This window comes from Elaeis guineensis, chromosome 1 (genome assembly GCF_000442705.2).
Source record: "Elaeis guineensis isolate ETL-2024a chromosome 1, EG11, whole genome shotgun sequence".
NCBI lineage: Eukaryota > Viridiplantae > Streptophyta > Magnoliopsida > Arecales > Arecaceae > Elaeis > Elaeis guineensis.
In genome coordinates, this window is record NC_025993.2 from 25,595,473 (window position 1) to 25,616,371 (window position 20,899).

At 47.1% G+C, this 20,899-nt stretch overlaps 1 protein-coding gene across 1 annotated transcript in view; it reads right to left on the reverse strand.

Moving 5' to 3' along the window:
* LOC105033058 (probable LRR receptor-like serine/threonine-protein kinase At1g05700) overlaps positions 1-20,899 on the reverse strand; it is an 88,314-nt gene that overhangs the window by 30,932 nt on the left and 36,483 nt on the right.

The following is a 20,899-nucleotide window of genomic DNA, read 5'->3' on the forward strand; positions in this document are numbered from 1 at the left end:
GGGAGTAATGGGGCTACGCAGGGTCCGCCGCAAGGAGTGGAGCAGTGGTGTCCGTTACTGTGGCTTGTCAGGGGATTCAGACTTGTTGGCCGAAGTTCGGTTGGAGTCGGTAGCGAGGTCCGGCACCCGTAGGAGTTTGGACGAGGTCTTCCCACAGTCGGGATAGAAGACGGAGTCTGACTCTCATAAAAGTCCGGACGCAGTCTTCTTACAGTTGGGGGTCGTAGGCGGAGTTCGGCTCCCGTAGGAGTCCGGGCGGAGTCTTCCTGCAATCGAAATCAAAAATGATGTCCGACTCCTGTAGGAGTCTGGACGAGGCTTACCAGCGGCAGAAGTCATGGACGGAGCCCGGCTCCCGTAGGAGTCCGGGCGGAGTCTTCCTTGCTGCAGAAATCATGGACGGAGCCCGGCTCCCGTAGGAGTCCGGGCGGAGTCTTCCTTGGTGTAGAAGTCATGGATGGAGCCCGGCTCCCGTGGGAGTCCGGGCGGAGTCTTCCTTGCTGTAGAAGTCGTGGACGGAGCCCGACTCCCGTAGGAGTCCGGGCGGAGTCCTCCTTGCTGTAGAAGTCATGGATGGGGCCCGGCTCTCGTAGGAGTCCGGGCGGAGTCCTCCTTGCTGTAGAAGTCATGGACGGAGCCCGGCTCCCGTAGGAGTCTGGGCGGAGTCTTCCTTGCTGTAGAAGTCATGGACGGAGTCCGGCTCCCGTAGGAGTCCGGGCGGAGTCTTCCTTGCTGTAGAAGTCGTGGATGGAGCCCGACTCCTGTAGGAGTCCGAGCGGAGTCCTCCTTGGTGTAGAAGTCGTGGACGGAGCCCAGCTCCCGTAGGAGTCCGGGCGGAGTCTTCCTTGCTGTAGAAATCGTGGACGGAGCCCGGCTCCCATAGGAGTCCGGGTGGAGTCTTCCTTGGTGTAGAAGTCATGGACAGAGCCCGACTCCCGTAGGAGTTCGGGTGGAGTCTTCCTTGCTGTAGAAATCGTGGATGGGGCCTGGCTCCCGTAGGAGTCCGGGCGGAGTCCTCCTTGGTGTAGAAGTCGTGGACGCAGCCCGGCTCCCGTAGGAGTCTGGGCGGAGTCTTCCTTGCTATAGAAGTCATGGACGGAGCCCGGCTCCCGAAGGAGTCCGGGCGGAGTCCTCGCTGTAGAAATCGTGGACGGAGCCCGGCTCCCGTAGGAGTCCGAGCGGAGTCCTCCTTGGTGTAGAAGTCGTGGACGGAGCCCGGCTCCCGTAGGAGTCCGGGCGGAGTCTTCCTTGCTGTAGAAATCATGGACGGAGCCCGGCTCTCGTAGGAGTCTGGGCGGAGTCTTCCTTGGTGTAGAAGTCGTGGACGGAGCCCGGCTCCCGTAGGAGTCCGGACGGAGTCTTCCTTGGTGTAGAAGTCGTGGACGGAGTCCGGCTCCCGTAGGAGTCCGGGCAGAGTCTTCCTTGGTGTAGAAGTTGTGGATGGAGCCCGGCTCCCGTAGGAGTCTGGGCGGAGTCTTCCTTGCTATAGAAGTCGTGGACGGAGCCCGGCTCCCGTAGGAGTCCGGGCGGAGCGACGGGAGCTCACCAACAGTTGTTGAAAGTCAGGAGAGACTCACGAGGGTCGACCCTGCCAAGAACTTCGATCGAGGGTATTTTATGCCCAACACCAGTCCCCCCACTTTCGAGTTTGAATTTCGAATGAAGGAAGTACGGAGAGGTTGTCGCAGCCAAAGTTCTCCCCCTGACGTCTAGGCGCAACCGTCCTCGGATATGTCGGCATTTAATGCGCGCATGCCAGAGCCCTTTTTTCGATTAGGGCGACCCGAAGAGTCTTTTCAGGACTCCCACCGAGATGCGATCCCAAGCATCGCGCCATGGAAATTTGCGAACAGTCAATCCTCGATAGCGGCGAGCGGGACACGCGTGACACGTGGTAAGCGCCGGTTGGTCTAGAGACGCCCGCCATCATAATCGTGCTAAGATCTGCTGCCTATTTAAATCCCTTACCCTTCCTTCGGGGTTTTACTCCGCCAAAAGGATGGCACCTTTCTTTCGTCTGAGAGCCTAGCTACTCAGCCACTCCCTCGGTGCCCCTGTCAACTCCGAGCATCCTCCGCGCTGGTCTTTGCCGTCTTCAGCCCCCCGATTCCTCTCTAAGGGGTTTCCCCACCATGTCCTTCACTCCGGAGGTCATCCTCAAGGGGGTGTCAAGGGCTTGGAGGAAGGCAAGGAGGAGAACTGCGGTCCGTGAGTTCCCCGGTCATCGAGCGGCCGCTGAAGGTCCCCGTCATTTCAAAGGAGGCTCGAGGAAGGATTCCTTCAACAACAGGGGTTTAATAACGGGGACCGCCGGTAAAGGCATTCTGCCCGAGAATTTCGGAGTAGCAAGACGGGGTGATACCGGTCAGGAGGGCAGAGCTGTTGTCACAAGCTGTGGCGGGATCCTTGATGTCGTCGGGGTCGAGGGATCAGAAGTGGTCGGCATCGACGGTGGGGCAGTAAAACTTATTGCGGGGACGGTGGAAGTAGCGCATGCCGACCTTGCCGGAGCATTTTGGACGGCGGCTGTCACGGAGCATTCGGTGATGGCGCATATCTCTGGTGCCACCGCTGCCTCCACGGTGACTCCGGTTCTTCTTGAAACAGGTCTTCATCGCTGCTGTCGTTGCCCTTACTGCCCCCTGGAATCTATCCCATCCTTTTCCCCCCGGGGTTGGGACTTCGGAGGTGGAGCGAAACAAGGCGGGGCGAGAGCCGATAGGCCTGCCACACGCACTGAAAAACGCCGCTGGGAAGGACAGAAACGGGAAGAGAAGTTTGCAGCTTGAAGCGGCCTCCGGTGTATCCTTTCCAAGCCGTGTTCTCAGGCCTTGTAATAATGTATTCTTTTCTGGCCCTCCGGGTCTTGTAACGTACATTTTGTTAGTTGAAAAATGAGAAGGAGATTTTGTTACCTCGTCCGCACTTTGCATCGAATTGTTGTCTGTCGAACTTCCTTCCTTTTCTCATCTTTTCTTCTTCTTTCTTCTCTCTTCTTCTTTTTTCTCTTCTCTTTTTTTTTTTTAACGTCGTCCTAAAGCCACCGGTGGCCCTTTTATTCGTGTTGAATTATCGTTTGTCGAGCTCCTTTTCGATTTTTGCATCGTTCGAAGATACCCGGTTGCCATCGCATTGACCCATTTTCCCCGTCAGTGGCCACAGACTCGCCTGGGGGCCATTCGGGCTTGGTGTCCCCCTCAGGGCTTGAGCTCGGAGGTCCGAGCTTCCGTCACCTTGAGGAAGTTGTCCTACCTTGGATTTGCGTCGAAAGCTTCCTTGAAAGCTGGGACTCCTGATGGGAGCCCCAATCCCTGCTGTGGCGGGTTCTCTGCACCTTGGACGCAGTTTGTTTTCCAATCATCGCTGATGTGGTCCATCGCCTTCCTTTTTCTTTTTCGCTTGGAATTTTTCCTCCGCTCTCAGTGAGGCCACGGGAGTTCGGCTCCCATAGGTGAAGTCGGGGTGAAGTTCGGCTCCCGTGGGAGTCTGGGCGAAGATCACCAGCAGTTGAAGTTAGTGACGAAGCCCGGCTCCCGTAGGAGTCCGGACGGAGTCCTCCCTGTGATTGGAGTTGCGGACGGAGCCCAGCTCCCGTGGGAGTCCGGGCCTTCGACTTCCCTCAATCTAGGGCGAGGTTCTCCTCCTGTCCTTAGCAGGGCTGTGGGGGCGCGTATGGACGTTGCAGGGCCTCTCCCCCCATTCGGTCTAAATAGAATCGGGCCTTCGACTTTGCTCAAGTTAGGGCGAGGTTTTCCTCCTGTCCCTAACAGGCTGTGGGGGCGCATATGGGTGTTGCAGGGCCTCTCCCCCCATCCGGTCTAAATGAAACCGGGCCTTCGACTTTGCTCAAGTTAGGGCGAAGTTTTCCTCCTGTCCCTAACAGGGCTATGGGGGCGCATATGGGCGTTGCAGGGCCTCTCCCCCCATCCGGTCTAAATGGAATCGGACCTTCGACTTTGCTCAAGTTAGGGCGAGGTTTTCCTCCTATCCCTAACAGGGCTGTGGGGGCGCATATGGGCATTGCGGGGCCTCTCCTCCCATCCGGTCTAAATGAAACCGGGCCTTCGACTTTGCTCAAGTTAGGGCGATGTTTTCCTCCTGTCCCTAACAGGGCTGTGGGGGCGCATATGGGTGTTGCAGGGCCTCTCCCCCCATCCGGTCTAAATGGAACCGGGCCTTCGACTTTGCTCAAGTTAGGGTGAGGTTTTCCTCCTGTCCCTAACAGGACTGTGGGGGCGCATATGGGCGTTGCAGGGCCTCTCCCCCCATCCGGTCTAAATGGAACCGGACCTTCGACTTTGCTCAAGTTAGGGCGAGATTTTTCTCCTGTCCCTAACAGGGCTGTGGGGGCGCATATGGGCGTTGCGGGGCCTCTCCCCCTATCCGATCTAAATGGAACCGGGCCTTCGACTTTGTCGGGATGAGGTTTCCCTTTCGTTTCTGATGCGGTTTGTTTGAATTGTTCAAAGACATACAGGTATGCAACTTTCAATTAAAATGAAGTTATTGGTAGTACATCCGTAAGTTTTTCGAGCTCCATGGTCGCGGGAGGTCGGCTCCTCCGAGTTCCTTAAGATAATAAGTTTCAGGCCGGACTACTTCTTTGACTTCATACGGTCCTTCCCAGTTTGGGGCAAGTTTCCCCCGGTCCTGAGGTTGCGAGACAGTGGCTCGTCGAAGCACTAGATCTCCCGCTCTAAAGGCTTTGTTTTTGATCCGGGCGTTGTAATATCGAGCGACTTTCTGTCTGTAGGCTGCCATTCGAACCTGAGCTATCTCCCGTCTTTCTTCCAGCAGGTCGAGGTTGGCTCTAAGACTTTGCGAATTTTGATGTTCGTCGAATGCCACGACTCGTGCCGACGGGAGTTTAAGCTCGATTGGGATGACGGCTTCCGTACCGAAGACTAAGGCAAAGGGGGTCTCCCCCGTAGGTAGCCTCTGGGTAGTTCGATACGCCCACAACACATGATAAAGTTCGTCCGCCCAAGTTCCCTTCGCTTTTTTGAGTCTTGTCTTAATCCCCTGCAAAAGGGTTCTGTTGGTCACCTCAGCTTCACCATTCGTCTGGAGATGGGCTACTGATGTGAAATTGTGGGAGATGTTTAGATCTTCACAGAATTCGACAAATTTTGCTCCCGCGAATTGCCGTCCATTATCAATGATTAGGGTTCTAGGCAGACCGAACCTACACACGATCGACTTCCAGACGAAATCTTGCACTTTTGCTTCTGTGATTTTCGCTAGTGGTTCGGCTTCGACCCATTTGATGAAATAGTCGATCGCTACAAGGAGGAACTTCCTTTGCCCAGGCACCATGGGAAAGGGGCCAAGGATGTCCATCCCCCATTGTGCAAAAGGCCATGGGGCACTCAAGGGTGTGAGCTCGGTGGCGGGCTGTCTCTGGACGTTGGCGTATCTTTGGCATCGATCACACTTTTTGACATATTCGATCGAATCATGATGCATTGTCGGCCAGTAATACCCTTGGCGGAGCAACTTGTGGGATAAAGATCTAGCTCCCAAATAGTTTCCGCAGATTCCTTCATGCACTTCTCACAAGGCGTAGTCAGCCTCCGAAGGCCGGAGACATTTTAAGAGGGGCAAGGAGTATGATCTCTTGTATAATTTGCCCTCATAAAGGATGTACCGAGAGGCTTGGTTCCGAAGCTTCTGAGCTTCTTTCGCATCCTGGGAGAGAACTCCATCTCTGAGATAGATTATCAGTGGGTCGACCCAGCTGGGCTCGTGGTCAATCTCCATCACGGGCCGTGATTCTTCTGTACTCAGGTGTTTTAGAACTTCAAAGAGGACGCCTTTGGGCAATTCGGCCGGAGCCGACGTCGCCAGCTTAGAGAGAAGGTCAGCCCTGGTATTTTCCAACCTCGAGATCTGTCTAATGTTGAAGCTGCTGAAGGCGGGGGTGAGCTCCTTTACCTTCTCAAGGTATTTGGCCATACTGTCCTCCCGCGCCTCGTAACTCCCGCTGACTTGCCCCACCACTAGTTGAGAGTCACTGTGCACCCGGAGCTGACTTATTCCCAGCTCTTTGGCGATCCTCAGTCCTGTGATCAGAGCTTTGTATTCCGCTTCATTATTTATTGCGGGGAACTCAAAACGCAGAGCGTATTCCATGATGACTCCCTCCGGACTGACCAAGATCAGGCCTGCACCTGCGCCCGACATGTTGGAAGATCCATCCACATAGAGGGCCCAAAAGCGATCAGAGGGATCGGCCTCTTCTTCGGAGGAGTTTGGTTGGGACTTCAGGTCGTCAACTTTGCTTTGTTCAGGTTCAGCCTCCTCTGGGATGGTACACTCTACTATAAAATCTGCCAATATTTGGGCCTTCACTGTTGGCCTGGATCGATAGTTGATGTCGAATTCTGTGAGCTCGATCGCCCATTTTGCTATCCTCCCAGATGCGTCCGCCCGGTGCAAGATTGCCTTGATCGGTTGATCAGTGAGCAGCGTTATGGTGTGTCCTTGAAAATAGGGCCGGAGCCTCCGGGCTGCGATCAACAAGGTGTAAGTCAGTTTTTCTAATTTGGTGTACCTGATCTCGGCGTCCCTCAAAGCGCGGCTGATGTAGTAGATCGACCGCTGGATCTTCGCCTCTTCTTTGACAAGGACGGCCGCGAGAGCCATGGGAGAGACCGCCAGGTATAAAAATAGCTCCTCCCCAGGCTCAGGCTTTGCTAACAGCAGGGGCGAGCCAAGGTAGCTCCTTAGTTCTTCGAACGCCTGTTGGCACTCAGAGGTCCAACAGAAGTTCTTCGGCTGCTTGAGGGTTTGAAAGAAGGGCAAGCACCGTTCGACCGACCTTGCGACGAAGCGATTAAGGGCCGCTATCCTCCCCGTGAGGTGCTGAACCTCTTTTATCGACTTTGGGGCGGCCATCTCCTGGATGGCACGAATTTTCTCTGGATTGGCCTCGATCCCGCGCTCTCATACCATGAAGCCCAGGAATTTTCCTGAGGTTACGCCGAAAGCGCATTTAGTTGGGTTCAACTTCATTCTATATTTTTGGAGGGCGTCGAAGGTCTCCTCGAGGTCGGCGACATGATCTCTGGAAGATTTACTTTTTACGAGCATATCGTCCACGTAGACCTCCATGTTACGGCCGATCTGCTCTTTGAAGATTTTGTTCACCAACCGTTGGTAGGTCGCGCCCGCATTCTTGAGGCCGAAAGGCATGACCCTGTAGCAGTAAAGGCCACGATTAGTGATGAAAGCTGTCTTTTCCTCGTCTTCCGACGCCATTCTAATTTGATTATAGCCGGAGAATGCGTCCATGAAGGTGAGGAGCTCATGGCCCGAGGTCACGTCCACCAGTTGATCGATTCTGGGAAGGGGGTAGCTGTCCTTCGGATAGGCCTTATTCAGCTTTCTGAAGTCTATGCACATCCTCCACTTGCCGTTTGCTTTTTTGACCAGGACAACGTTGGAAATCCAATCAGGATAATTGACTTCCTTAATGAATCCGGCCTTAAGGAGCTTATCCACTTTCTCGGCTATCGCCTTCTGCCTCTCCGGAGCATGACTTCGGATTTTTTCTTTCGTTGGTCGATGCTATGGATCGACGGCCAGATGATGCTCCATGACTTCCATGTCAATCCCCGGCATGTCTGCTGGAACCCAAGCGAAAACGTCCGCATTCCTTCGTAGAAAATCAATGAGACGCATCCGCACCTCCTCCCCTGGTTGGAGCTGATCATCGCTACATGCTCCGCGTTCCCGTCGTTCAAAGGGATTGGTACCAGATCTTCGATTGGGGCGCCCCTCTCTTCGGTGAGGTCATCGCGAGCATCCAGTCCATCAACGGGGTAGGAGTCAGATTGATCGCTTCTTCGCAAGGCTATATTATAGCAGTGTCTGGCCAGGGCTTGGTCTCCCTGGACCTCTCCGATCTCCTGGTTGGTGGGGAACTTCAACTTCAAATGGTAGGTCGATACGACGGCTCGGAGAGCATTGAGGCCAGGTCGGCCGAGGATTGCATTGTAGGTGGATGGCGCCTTCACCACCAAGAAATTCACCAGGGCCCTGGATTGCCTTGGATATTGACCTGCGACCACAGTCAAAGTTATTATTCCTTCTATCGGAACGGTGTCGTCGGTAAATCCTATCAAAGGGGAGCTAATCGGCCTCAGATGGCTGTCAAGAGTGGACATTCTTGAAAAGGCATCGTAGAACAAGATGTCGGTCGAACTTCCATTGTTGACAAGAACGCGACGGACGTCGTAATTTGCTATATTCAAGAAAACTACGATCGCGTCGTTATGAGGGAATTGGACTCCCTGAGTGTCTTCTTCGGTAAAGGTTATGGGCTCTTCAGTCTTTTGCCGCTTGGGGGATACAGCTGGTATGTTGGTCGTTTTCTGTCGGGATCCTCCCGAGATGGTGTTGGCAAAATCCGTCGGAGGCCGATCGCCCGGCCACTCCATGCCGATGACCATAGCTAGAGGGCGCGAGGCCTGGGAAACCAGAGGCAAGACTGGGGTCCGAGATATGGCCGCGGAGGCCGTAGGTAGCTACGCGGATGCTTCGCGAGAAGGCATCGGGCGAGGATCCAGTGGGGGAAAGGAGGAGTGGGTGCCGGAGAAGATGATCGGAGGTGGTCCCGTTGAGCGCTCCTTTAAGAACAAGGATGCTGCAAAGACACAGCCTTTCTTCTAGCGTCAATTCTGTTGGTACAAAAATCCGCTTGCACCAGAGAAGCTGGAGTCGGGGGAGTCGCGGTCGCCGTCGGGACCTGCAAAAGAAGTCTAAACCGGAGGTGGGGTTGCTCCAGCAAGACCCTCCAATGCTCAAGTCAGTTCTCTGCCTCAACAAGAATGGAGTGCTCGAACAGAAATTTTAGCAGAGTTTTTAGGTAAAAACGAGAGCTTATAGAATAACTTATCTGGGGTTTCCCTTTTATAGACGGAGGGGGCAACAAATTGATAGCGACGCCTGTAACCGTCTGGTAGTGGGCCGCCCAGAGTCAGGAGAAATTTATTACGGAGGGTAGTGGAGTGGGATCGTGGCTATCGCCATGGCTCGCTACGTGGAATTAGTTACGGAGAATCGAGCGGCGTCCACTGTCGTGACTCGTCAGGGAGTGGTGGACTCGCACAGAATCCGCCGCAGGGAGTGGAGCAGAGTCGTGGCCGTTAATACGGTCTGTCAGGGAGTAATGGGGCTACGCAGGGTCCATCGCAAGGAGTGGAGCAGAGTCGTGGCCGTTAATACGGCCTATCAGGGAGTAATGGGGCTACGCAGGGTCTGTCGCAAGGAGTGGAGCAATGGTGTCCGTTACTGTGGCTTGTCAGGGGATTCAGACTTGTTGGCCGAAGTTCGGTTGGAGTCGGTAGTGAGGTCCGGCACCCGTAAGAGTTTGGACGAGGTCTTCCCGCAGTCGGGATAGAAGATGGAGTCTGACTCTTGTAAAAGTCCGGACGCAGTCTTCTTGTAGTTGGAGGTCATAGGCGGAGTTCGGCTCCCGTAGGAGTCCGGGCGGAGTCTTCCTGCAATCGAAATCAAAAATGAAGTCCGGCTCCTGTAGGAGTCTGGACGAGGCTTACCAGCGGCAGAAGTCGTGGATGGAGCCCGGCTCCCGTAGGAGCCCGGGCGGAGTCTTCCTTGGTGTAGAAGTCATGGACGGAGCCCGGCTCCCGTAGGAGTCCGGGTGGAGTCTTCCTTGCTGCAGAAATCGTGGACGGAGCCCGGCTCCCATAGGAGTCCGGGTGGAGTCTTCCTTGGTGTAGAAGTCGTGGACGGAGCCCGGCTCCCGTGGGAGTCCGGGTGGAGTCTTCCTTACTGTAGAAGTCGTGGACGGAGCCCGGCTCCCGTAGGAGTCCGAGCGGAGTCCTCCTTGCTGTAGAAGTCATGGACGGAGCCCGGCTCCCATAGGAGTCCGGGCGGAGTCCTCCTTGCTGTAGAAGTCATGGACGGAGCACGGCTTTCGTAGGAGTCCGGGCGGAGTCCTCCTTGCTGTAGAAGTCATGGACGGAGCCCGGCTCCCGTAGGAGTCCGGGCGGAGTCTTCCTTGCTATAGAAGTCATGGACGGAGCCCGGCTCCCGTAGGAGTCCGGGCGGAGTCCTCCTTGGTGTAGAAGTTGTGGACGGAGCCTGGCTCCCGTAGGAGTCCGGGAGGAGTCTTCCTTGGTGTAGAAGTCGTGGACGGAGCCCGGCTCCCGTAGGAGTCCGGGCGGAGTCTTCCTTGCTGCAGAAATCGTGGACGGGGCCCAGCTCCCGTAGGAGTCCGGGCGGAGTCCTCCTTGGTGTAGAAGTCATGGACGGAGCCCGGCTCCCGTAGGAGTCCGGGCGGAGTCTTCCTTGCTGTAGAAATCATGGACGGAGTCCGGCTCTCGTAGGAGTCTGGGCGGAGTCTTCCTTGCTGTAGAAGTCGTGGACGGAGCCCGGTTCCCGAAGGAGTCCGGGCAGAGTCCTCCTTGCTGTAGAAATCATGGACGGAGCCCGGCTCCCGTAGGAGTCCGGGCGGAGTCCTCCTTGGTGTAGAAGTCGTGGATGGAGTCCGGCTCCCGTAGGAGTCCGGGCGGAGTCTTCCATGCTGTAGAAATCGTGGATGGAGCCCGGCTCCCGTAGGAGTCCGGGCGGAGTCTTCCTTGGTGTAGAAGTCATGGACGGAGCCCGGCTCTCGTAGGAGTCCGGACGGAGTCTTCCTTGGTGTAGAAGTCGTGGACGGAGCCTGGCTCCCATAGGAGTCCGGGCGGAGTCTTCTTTGATATAGAAGTCGTGGACGGAGCCCGGCTCCCGTAGGAGTCCGGGCGGAGTCTTCCTTGCTGTAGAAGTCGTGGACGGAGCCCGGCTCCCGTAGGAGTTCGGGCGGAGCGACGGGAGCTCACCAACAGTTGTTGAAAGTCGGGAGAGACTCGCGAGGGTCGACCCTGCCAAGAACTTCGGCCGAGGGTATTTTATGCTCAACAGGCAACTTGAGCGTAATTGTCATAGCCCAAAACCAAACCCAAGCCCAACTATCTAAGACCCAGGCCCATTCAAAAAAAAAAAAAAATAGAGGAAAAACTGGGAAGAAGACTCCCGATAGGAGTCTTCTTCTCCGGCGAGACCCGGGCAAATTGGGAGTCCTAGGACCTCTCGAAGTCCTAGGGCCCTCTATAAGAAGCCCCCCCTTTTCCTAGAAACCCAACATCGGCCCTCTTCCTCTCTCTTTCTCCCTGTTTTTCCCGATCGGAGCCGCGGACATCATTTTGATTCTCGCCGTGATTGCCCGCTGGTGGGGTCACCGAAGGCCGAGGTCAGTCTTCCTCTTCTTCCTCTCTTCCTTTCCTTCCTCCCGTGCATTTGTGCGCGGCTGCCGGCGACGGGAGTCGTCGATTTTTGGTCGGAAAAGAGACCTCTGTTTCGATCTCTTTTCCCTTAGATTTTTCGGCACCGGCGATCGCAATCGACCGCCGGCCATGCTCCTCCGTAACTGGGGGAGTGGCCCCCCTCTGTCGTCGGCCTCTGCCGTGGCCTGAACGGCCCAGCACAAGGAGGGGACTGCCGTCCCCTGTTCGGCCTGGAAGGAGCCCGAAGAAAAAGAAGAAAAAAAAAAGAAAAGAAAAGAAAAAGAAGAAAAAGAGAAAAAGAAAAGAAAAGAAAAGAAAAAAAAAGAGAAGAAAAAGAAGAAAAAAAGAGAAAAAAAGAGAAAAAAAAAGAAGAGAAAAGAAAATAAAATAAAAAATAATAAAATATATATATAAATAAATAAATAAATAAATCAATAATAAAATAAAATAAATAAAATGATGAGAGAGAGAGTTTCTCTCTCTTCTCTCTCTTCTTTCAGTCTGAACCCTTACTTTCTCTCTCTGAAATTGGACTTTCTCTCTCTACTTTCTCTCTCTAGAATTTTCTCTCTCTAGATTGTTTCTCTTCCTTGATGGATTTCTCTCTCTAGAGTTATTCCTCCAGGATTAGCGTAGTGGAAGGCTTCATCTGATGATTTTGATCGAGTTTAGGGAAAGTCTGATTTTAAGTGAGGTTTTGATTTGGGATTTGTTTAGATTGAATTTTAAATTAAAATTAATATAAAAATATAATTTTGGATAATAGGCACGGAAGAATCTCCTAGAAGTTAGCCGATCTATTCATTCAATACTCCGTGAAAGATAAGTAATGAATCATCTTCTCGAGATATTCCATATTTATTCTGAAAATAAATAATTATTCTCTGAAATTATGCATGATTTATGAAATTATGTTTTGAAAGAAAAGTGCTTTTGAAATGTTATGGTATATCGATTTATGCACATGTTCAGTGAAAAATCATGATATATTATGATACAAAGTGTTTTGATACAGATCGAATTTATGTTCTCAGCCTAACTATGTTTCAGTGGGCCCTGCCAATGGGGATTATACGTTGGTACTCAGTGGACCCTGCCAGTGGGGGTTGTGCACTGGTGTTTGTGGACCCTGTCAGTGGGGGTTGTGCGCTGGTATTTATGGACCCTGCCAGTGGGGTTTGTGCGCTGGTATTCTGTGGACCCCGTCAATGGGGGTTAAACGTTGGTCATAGTCAAGGCTGTTGAGTTACGAGTATTTTTGAATCAAATCGGATTTATGATTATATTATTTATGAATATTTAAAAATATTAGATTTGTATTAAATTAGCATGAAATATATTTTTATGTTTATTTGCAATATTATTCTTGAAAATTATATAAATATCTGAAATATCTAGTTGAGATAATTGTTACTTACTGGGCTGTCTAGCTCATTACTTTTCTTTCTATTTTTCAGATTCAGATAATTAGTTTCGAGCGTGGGAAGAAATATTGAGACAGAGTTTTTAGAGGCGAGATTTAGCATTGTCAACTTCATTGAACTTAGACCTATTGTTTTAGTTTTAGTAAAATTTTATTGGATGTAAGATATTTATTTTAATTACTTGAATTAGAGTTGAATAATAAATATTTGAATTTATTCTGCTGTGATGTATTGATATCGTGATGAGATGCCTTGCATGCTTATGGAGAGAGTTCTTCATAAGTATGCGGCGGTTGCCGCGACCCTCGATTCACAATCTCGGGTCGGGGGCGTGACAATTAATATGGTATCAGAGCATAAGTGGATAAATTATGACACATAGAATTTGACATAATATGAGTGTAGGTGGGTAAACATTAGGAATATTGGGACGTTAAAGTATGAGCATCATAATAAATCTATCCTAACAAATAGATAAATGAATCTAATAAGATTTTACTACTACAAGGTTACCATGCCTCCCCGTAGAATGACAAGAACTACTCAAGAAATTGCAAGAGAGACATCACAACCACGGGATGGTAGCACTCCCCATCTGATCAGTGGCACCCCTCAGGAGGAGAGAGTCGTAGATCATAATGGGAGTACTTCAAGAGCACGTCAAGAACCAGATATGGCTCAGTTAATGCAGACCCTAATCAGAATGGTACAAGTACAACAACAAATACAGCAGCAAATGCTTGAACAACAGCAGATACAACAAGATACACAACAACATCAGCATCCACCACCACAACATGGAGAGCAACCAGTACAACGGAACAATATTTCAGAATTTAAAAAGCTTGCTCCTCCAGCTTTCAAGGGGACTACTGAACCTCTGGAGGCTGATAACTGGATAATGGAGATGGAGAAGGCCTTCGTTGTCCAAGAGTGTCTTGATGAAGAAAAGATTCGATATGCAGCTTATTTACTACAAGGAGAAGCATACAACTGGTGTCAGCGACTACAGCGCAAGCATGAACAAGACGGCGAAATACTTACCTGGGAAAGATTTCGGGTTGCATTCTACGATCAATATTTTCCTTGGAGTATAAGGATCCAGAAAGAGCAAGAGTTTATTTATTTGAAGCTAAAGGGTATGAGTGTGATTGAATATGAAGCAAAATTTACAGAGTTAGCAAAATTTGCTCCGAGATTAGTGGATGGTGAGCAAGAACGTGTTCACAAGTTTGAGATGGGACTGAGAACTGAGATTCGAAAATAAGTGGTTCCATATGAATTGACAACTTATGCAGATGTGGTAAACAAAGCATTGATAATTGAAAGAGAAGTCATTGAAGAACGCATGGAAAGGGAAAGAAAGCAAAGGAAGAGAGTAAAATCAAATGATACACAAGGGCAGAATAATAAAAACATCAAAAGATCAGCTAAGGGAGCAAAAGATAATAAGACTCAACAGATTGATGGTGAGCAGTGCTCCAGATGTGGCAAAAATCATGCAGACAAGGATTGCTATTGGAAAACAGGTGCTTGTTTCAAATGTGGTTAGATGGATCATAAAATTGTTGGCTGCCCGCTAAATACTGAAAATCAAGTTGGCCAAAGAACTTATGAAAGACAACATAAGGGTGGTGGACAGATTTCTAAAACCCAGGGAAGAGTTTATGCGCTTACTCAACAGAATGCACAGGCTTCCAATACACTGGTGATAGGTATAAAAAATTTCGAGGACGAAATTTTTTTTTAGGGGTGAAGAATGTCATAGCCCAAAACTAAACCCAAGCCCAACTATCTAAGACCCAAGCCCATTCAAAAAAAAAAAATAGAGGAAAAATCGGGAAGAAGACTCCAGATAGGAGTCTTCTTCTCCGGCGAGACCCGGGCAAATTGGGAGTCCTAGGACCTCTCGAAGTCCTAGGGCCCTCTATAAGAAGCCCCCCCTTTTCCTAAAAACCCAACATCGGCCCCCTTCCTCTCTCTTTCTCCCTGTTTTTTCCGATCGGAGCCGCGGACACCATTTTGATTCTCACCGTGATTGCCTGTCGGTGGGGTCATCGGAGGCCGAGGTGAGTCTTTCTCTTCTTCCTCTCTTCCTTTCCTTCCTCCCGTGCATTTGTACATGGCTGCCGGCGACGGGAGTCGCCGATTTTTGGTCGGAAAAGAGACCTCTGTTTCGGTCTCTTTTCCCTTGGATTTTCTGGCGCCGGCGATCGCAATCGACCGCCGGCCATGCTCCTCCGTAACCGGGGGAGTGGCCCCCCTCTGTCGCTGGCCTCCACCGTGGCGGCCGCGGCTTGAACGGCCCGGCACAAGGAGGGGACTGCCGTCCCCTGTTCGGTCTGGAAGGAGCCCGAAGAAAAAGAAGAAAAAAAAAAAGAAAAGAAAAGAAAAAGAAGAAAAAGAGAAAAAGAAAAGAAAAGAAAAGAAAAAAAAAGAAGAAAAAGAAGAAAAAAAGAGAAAAAAAAGGAAAAAAAGAAAAAAAAAGAAGAGAAAAGAAAATAAAATAAAAAATAATAAAATATAAATAAATAAATAAATAAATAAATAATAAAATAAAATAAATAAAATGATGAGAGAGAGAGTTTCTCTCTCTTCTCTCTCTTCTTTCAGTCTGAACCCTTACTTTCTCTCTCTGGAATTAGACTTTCTCTCTCTATTTTCTCTCTCTAGATTGTTTCTCTCTCTTGATGGATTTCTCTCTCTCTAGAGTTATTCCTCCAGGATTAGCGTAGTGGAAGGCTTCATCTGATGATTTTGATCGAGTTTAGGAAAAGTCTGATTTTAAGTGAGGTTTTGATTTGGGATTTGTTTAGATTGAATTTTGAATTAAAATTAATGTAAAAATATAATTTTGGATAATAGGCACGGAAGAATCTCCTAGAAGTTAGCCGATCTATTCGTTCAGTACTCCGTGAAAGGTAAGTAATGAAACATCTTCTCGAGATATTTCATATTTATTATGAAAATAAATAATTATTCTCTGAAATTATGCATGATTTATGAAATTATGTTTTGAAAGAAAAGTACTTTTGAAATGTTATGGTATATCGATTTATGCACATGTTCAGTGAAAAAGCATGATATATTATGATACAAAGTGTTTTGATACAGATCGGATTTATGTTCTCAGCCTAACTATGTTTCAGTGGGCCCCGCCAATGGGGATTATACATTGGTACTCAGTGGACCCTGCCAGTGGGGGTTGTGCGCTGGTGTTTGTGGACCCTGCCAGTGGGGGTTGTGCGCTGGTATTCTGTGGACCCCGTCAATGGGGGTTAAACGTTGGTCATAGTCAAGGCTGTTGAGTTACGAGTGTTTTTGAATCAAATCAGATTTATGATTATATTATATGTGAATATTTGAAAATATTGAATTTGTATTAAATTAGCATGAAATATATTTTTATGTTTATTTGCAATATTGTTCTTGGAAATTATATAAATATCTGAAATATCTAGTTGAGATAATTGTTACTTACTGGGCTGTCTAGCTCATTACTTTTCTTTCTATTTTTCAGATTCAGATAATTAAGTTCGAGCGTGGGAAGAAATATTGGGACAGAGCTTTTAGAGGCGAGATTTAGCATTGTCAACTTCATTGAACTTAGACCTATTGTTTTATTTTTAGTAAAATTTTATTGGATGTAAGATATTTATTTTAATTACTTGAATTAGAGTTGAATAATAAATATTTGAATTTATTCCGCTGTGATGCATTGATATTGTGATGAGATGCCTTGCATGCTTATGGAGAGAGTTCTTCATAAGTATGCGGTGGTTGCCGCGACCCTCGATTCACAATCTCGGATCGGGGGCGTGACAGTAATCCACCAAGAGACCCAAGAATGGATGAAGGCAGGTAGCAAGGACTTTGGAGATGATTTTGAGGCAACCATTGATCAAACTAGTTGGACTAAAATCTGAAGGAGTGTTTGTAGCCACTTTTTTGGGGATGAGAGTAAGATATGAATGGTTGAGATGAGAGAGGCTCGATTTATCCTTATGAATCTAATAGAAAAGGGCCATAATGTCATTGCTGATAAGATTGCAGAAATGCTGATAAAAGCAAAAACAAAACTCATCTATGTCGGGACTCTTATCCCTTTTAAAAATTAAGATGCCTTCTTTAACTTCTTCAGCAGCAAAGGGGGGCAGCCAAAGCCTTAAGATTTAAGGTAAGGGATAGGCAAAGCTAATCCCAACCAAGATTGATAGGGACATATGCAGATTTATTGAAAACCCACACAAAGAAAGAGGTGAAGGAGTTCAAAGTATCCTCAGCATCCTCGAAAGATTGCCCATTCCATGATAGGTGACAAATTCAATTAAATTTTTGCTGAAAATTGTCGACTTTGTAAAAATAAGCAGTGTTATTATCATCTTCCTTAGCCATTTAACCTTGGCACGATGCTTCTCTCTTCATTTTTATAGATAAGAAGCAGCGCCTTTCTAAAAGTGATTCTATTTTGTGGCTCCAAATCAAATAAAGAGCAGGTTTCTCCCTTGCGGCCCAACACAATGATTTTACTAAGGAGATTAGCTTTTTGGGCCCTTTCAGTTACCCTAATTTTAGCACTCCAACATTTAAGTGCGGCCTTGGTCTTCCTCAGCTCCAGCACAAGTGGCTGTAGCATCATTAGTTGGAGGACTAGAATGCCAAGCATTTGCCACAACTTCATTGATGGAATCATGATACAGCTATGATCTTTCGAATCTGAAGGACCATTTATTTTAGGCAAGGAGTTGATTGAAAGAAGAATAGGAGCATGGTCCGAGCAAGAATTTGCAAGGGACGATTGATTAGAGTTTGGACAGAGGCCATCCCACTTAGAGGAGGTAAGAAAAGGCCCCATTTGGTCACAAAGGCGAGTCCCTCCTATCAGACAAGTGAAATCCTTACCTCCAAGGGGAAGGTTAATTAATTGAAGGGAGCTGATGAGATAATTGGAGAAATCCACTGTGACTCAATGCAGTTGTGGGTCACTGTTGCACTCATCAAGCTAATAGGTAGTGTTCAAATCCCCACCAATAACCTAAGGACCTGAAAAGAGTGCTCTGATTTAAAAGAGCTCCTCCCAGAAAAGAGGCTTCTGATTATTATTAGGACTATACACGGTAGTGAAGCTCCAAGAAGAGTTCAAAACTAACCAGGAATAATAAAGGAAAGAGTTTCCTTCTTCAAAAGATTGAAATAAGTTGAGTTCCAAACCAGAAGGATTCCACTGGCTAAGCCGATAGCATTCAAAGCTAACCAGAAATCCACTTGACCTCCAAAAAGAGATCCTAGTATGGATGGAGTAACCGAATCAAGCTTGGATTCTTCAAGACTCACAATAACACAACTAGAAGAGATTATTAAATCCTAACCATCCTTCTTTTGAAGGGTTCACCAAGACCCATAATAGTCCAGCATAAAATGGACATAAGGATGGGAGAAAATCAGGCACAAGATGAGAGAACCAGAGGCAGCTGGGTTACTGGCCTCTACCTCATCTCTCTCATTTTCCAACTCAAAAATTAATTGCAGAATTTTCTCTACGTCTGTGTCGGACACAGAAACCATATTGTCTTGCCCATTGAAGGAGAGTATTGTGAGACAGTGCATAAGAGTTCCAACAGCATGACTTGATACATTTGTGTGTGTAGAATTCTTAGTGCAATCCTTTTTTTTGTAGTAAAATCAATTCATTGGAGTTGCTATTGCTTTGATTCTAACTCCTAGTTCCTTGGCTATTGTTGATGCTAAACTATCACTATTATCATAAATTTTAATGATGATAATAATAATAATAGCTTTTGTGACAACATGTTATCATCACTATTATTATAAATATATATGGCTGATGATAGTGCCGCCACTATTAAATTAATTAATAGTGGCTAACTTTGAAAATCATCATTAATATAGTGACTTGACGTGACAATGAGTGGCAGCCTAAAGTATCATCACTAAAACTATTAGTGGTGATATTTTACAATTTTAATGATAATTTTTATTGATATTAAAAATCTAATTTTTTGTAGTGATCTTTTGTTCCATTTTATCATGTCCTTGAGAAGAATAGCAAGTAATTCTTCTGATTTTTTTTTTCTAAAAAAAAAAACTGATAAAATTATGGTACGTAGATTTGGAGATAACTTAAATGAGTCAACAAATAGTAATAAAGCTCCCTAAGGGCTTGCTGTTTAGAAGGTCAAATCTTGGGTAAGCTTTTTTTTTTTTTTAAAGAAAGATTATAATAGTATGGGGCCATGATAAATCATAATATTAACCATCACAAAGTGATCGATATACCTAGAGAGTACTGGACCTTGGTTTAACACTTTACATGAGCATGTTTAAACATGATTATGGCGTGCATGATCAGTCATATATAGATGGTTGCTATAATTGCTGTTTTAGATGCATAATGCATGGCAAAACAAAAGCATATATATATGCAAATTGCATGAAATGATTGTCACGCCCCCGATCCGAGATTGTGAATCGAGGGTCGTGGCAACCGCCGCATACTCATGAAGAACTCTCTCCATAAGCATGCAAGGCATCTCATCATGATATCAATGCATCACAGCGGAATAAATTCAAATAATTATTATTCAACTTTAATTCAAATAATTAAATCAAATGTCTTACATCCAATAAAATTTTTCACTAACAATAAACAATAGATCTAAGTTCAATGAAGTTGACAATGCTAAATCTCGCCTCTAAAAGCTCTGTCCCAATATTTCTTCCCACACTCGAAATTAATTATCTAAATTTGAAAAATAGAAAGAAAGGTAATGAGCTAAACAGTCCGGTAAGTAACAAGTATCTCTACCAGATATTTCAGATATTATATAATTTTCAAGAATAATGCTGTAAATAAACATAAAAACATATTTCATGCTGATTTAATACAAATCAAATATTTTTAAATATTCACATATAATATAATCATAAATCCAATTCGATTCAAAACACTCGTAACTCAACAGCCTTGGCTATGACCAACGTTTAACCCCCATTGGCGGGGTCTACAGAATACCAGCGCACAACCCCCACTGGCAGGGTCCACAAACACCAGCGCACAACCCCCACTGGCAGGGTCCACAAATACCAACGTATAATCCCCATTGACGGGGCCCACTGAAACATAGTTAGGCCGAGAGCATAAATCCGATCTATATCAAAATACTTTGTACCGCAATATATATATCATAATCTTTCATTAAACAGGTGCATAAATCGATATACCATAACATTTCAAAAGCACTTTTCTTACAAAATATAATTTCATAAATCATGCATAATTTCAGAGAATAATTATTTATTTTCAGAATAAATATGAAATATCTCGAGAAGATGATTCATTACTTACCTTTCACGGAGCACTGAACGAATAGATCGACTAACTTCTAGTAGATTCTTCCACGCCTATTATCCAAAATTATATTTTTACATTAATTTAATTCAAAATTAAATCTAACAAATCCCAAAATTAAAATCTCGCTTAAAAATCAGACTCGTCTCTAAACTCAATCAGAATCATCAGATGAAGCCTTCCCCTATGCTAATCCTAGAAGGATAACTTTAGGGAGAGAAATCTATCAAGAGAGAGAGAAACAAGCTAGAGAGAGAAAATTCTAGAGAGAGAAAGTAGAGAGAGAAAGTCCAATTCCAGAGAGAGAAAGTCAGGGTTCAGACTGAAAGAAGAGAGAGAAACTCTCTCTCTCATCATTTTCAATTTTTTTTTAATTTATTTATTTATTTATTTATTTACTTACTTATATATATATATAAATATATATATATATATATATATATATATATATATATTATTATTATTATTATTTTCTTTTCTTTTTCTTCTTTTTTTTTTCTTCTTTTTCTTTCCTTTTCTTTTTCTCTTTTTCCTTCTTTCTCTTTTCTTTTTCTTCTTTTTCTTTTTCTTCTTTTTCTTCTTTTCTTCTTTTTCTTGGTTCTTCCTGTGCCGGAACAGGGGACCCTTGGTCCTCCGGCCTTGATCGGCCGTTCGGGCCATGGCCGCCGCGGTGGAGGCCGGCGGCCGACGGGGGCCACCCCCCGGTCACGGAGGAGCGTGGCCGGCGATCAATTCCGATCGCCGGCGCCGGAAAATCCAAAGAAAAAAGCTCAAAAACAGGGTCTCTTTCCCGTTCGAAAATCGGTGACTCTCGTCGC